Below are 2,397 nucleotides of genomic sequence, written 5' to 3'. Positions count from 1 at the left end.
CAAGCATCGAGAGATTAGAAGATGTCATTTGGAATGGCAATAATGATCAGCCTCTTAGCCTTCATGTCTGCCTCTACACGCTCAAGGTCGTCTTCGTCCCAGTTCTTTTCATCTTTAGCCATCTAGTAAGCAGCAACTTCTACAGTAGTGCTTGTTCCAGGGACTCTTGGAACAAGGATCTGAGGAACATAAGGGCCTTCCATGACGGATCTGATGATATTCCTGTCCATCCCCTCTAGGAAATTCACCATTCGTATCCTCCATTGTGGATACTCTTCTCTTTGAAGAGTTGGAGGCTTGGTGAGGGAACCCACACTATATGCAGAATTTCAGTTGGCCATGAGAGTTTTTAGAAGAGAGAGAAAGTACGCTTTTTGGAGAAGACAATTATGAATTTGAGAGATTTTGATTTGATCGTTTTGATTGAAAAACAATCAATTGGCTCTAATACCAATTATTGATCCCAGATCTCTCAATAACACGAATATTCAAGTTATGAATAACCTAAATATATCGTGTAGATATAAAATAGTGAAGAACACACAAGAACACAAAAGAATATTCAAGAATAAGTTTTAGTGTCAAATGATTCACTATTATTCAAATGATTGGTGGAAAAGCGTTAACGATTACAAGAATGATAAAGCTTATTTATACTAGTAATATAATTATGGAGATTGCTATCTATGGAAGATATTTAGCAAATCTCTTATGAAAAGGAAAGCAATCTAGAAATATGGAAAGTAAATAAAGCTAGATGACGTGTTCAATCATGAGTCTTGTAGTCTTCTTCATCGAGTACCTCTGGTTGAACTGTTGTGGAAAACTCCAAGTGATAGTAACTAGAGGGGTTATGGAGATGCGCAGTTCATCGCAACTATGGACCTTCATCGCATCTCTGGTTGTATTGGGCATTTAGGCTTTTTGCTTAAGAGTCTTCCATCGGCCCTCTACTCTTTCACACTTGTATGTTTTTCATTACTTTTACAAATATGAGTGATGGGGTCTAACAATATCCTTTATTACAAGTTTTAGAAATGAAGTCACCACCAACCGTAGCATCGAGAATGATTTTAGCAACATTAGAAAGACCATTATAAAATGTAACTAATTGGAGGTAGTGAGGGCTTCTACGATGAAGACATTTTCAAAGAAGTTCCTTGAATCTCTCCCAAGCATGTGAGGCTGCTTCATCATTCCCTTGCTGAAACAAAAAATCTCATTTCTAAAACTTCACATTCTTAATTGATGGAAAGTATTTTATTGGCTCTATCTCTCAATGTATAAGAGAAGAGTGTCAACCGTAAGGCTTATACAATAACTTCGGGAACACGAAAATGATCTATCATTTTTTTTAAAAATGATTGTAAATGAGAGTGCGGATCTTTAAAAGGTAATCCTCCAAATTGAACCATTGCTTGGATCACGTGAAACGCTACTGATTTAGGTTCAAAAAGTTGTGCCATAATATTTTGCCTAAGGAACCCCGAATTTAGTTAATCAAATTCGGGTGTTGCATAGTCCTGTATTCCCGTAATTTGTCATTGGCATTTTTAACCATGGTTCTATTTAAAACATGGTCTTGCCGATTTTTTGTCCTTCTTCTACGTCCATTCATGGTTTTTTTTTCTATTGGGTCAAGAGGAAAAAGTTCACCATGCAGTAGTCATGGCATATAACCTAGAAAGTTCTTTGAAAAATAAACGAGCGACTCAGGCTCGAATGGAAATCAAAATCTCAACATGTAAAATCACGCTAGTCCTTGACAACCGCGCCAGAAACTTGATAGTAGAAAATYTGTTAGGTCCACCTKAAGTGGCYACACTRTTGCCACARTGGMAGTAAGTATACACCAACATAATGAYTGCTAATAAAAGTGGTAGTACACCAATATTATTTCTACAGGGACAAAACTACTAAGAACTAGAGATTTCCATGAACTTCTTGTGCAAGTTTCGGTTATGAGAAAAATTGATGATTTTGTTCATGAAACTGATTTTAAGATGAAATGAATTATTAATTAAAAAATGGGTATAGGTGTAAGTTTTGCTTAAGAGAATGCTTAGAAACTCATGTCACAAAAACATCCATAAGCATCCTGATCTCTTAAAAGTGAATATTTATAAACAATGCCCACAAAGTTCCCACAAAATCACCAATACTGCAGTTTCTAAGCTTATCGATCTAGCAAAGTTGGTATAATGAATCAAGGTTCTATTAGTATGAAGATCTATTCTCAAATCTCTTTGTAGTGCAAATCTTTACCAAACTTTGTTTCTTTGGGCATTTTTGGTCAAATGGGTTTTGTTTGGAATAGTTTTGATAGGGACATAGTGTGTTTGGTAATTAGTAGTTTTAGAAGGACCACTTATGTGGATTTCCAGTGACAGGCAACTT

The 2,397-nt window shown here is 35.9% G+C and overlaps 1 non-coding gene across 1 annotated transcript; it reads left to right on the top strand.

The window, feature by feature from the left end:
• Positions 1–1,127: 1,127 nt before the first annotated feature.
• LOC112504552 lies at positions 1,128–1,233 on the top strand. The gene has a single exon (XR_003068220.1). It is a non-coding gene; the product is annotated as a small nucleolar RNA R71 (small nucleolar RNA).
• Positions 1,234–2,397: the final 1,164 nt, after the last annotated feature.

Source organism: Cynara cardunculus, unplaced genomic scaffold (assembly GCF_001531365.2).
Source record: "Cynara cardunculus var. scolymus isolate 2C unplaced genomic scaffold, CcrdV1 Un_Scaffold_5983, whole genome shotgun sequence".
Classification (NCBI taxonomy): domain Eukaryota; kingdom Viridiplantae; phylum Streptophyta; class Magnoliopsida; order Asterales; family Asteraceae; genus Cynara; species Cynara cardunculus.
The sequence above is the reverse complement of the archived record's forward strand: the minus strand, read 5'-3'. Positions and strand labels throughout refer to the sequence as shown.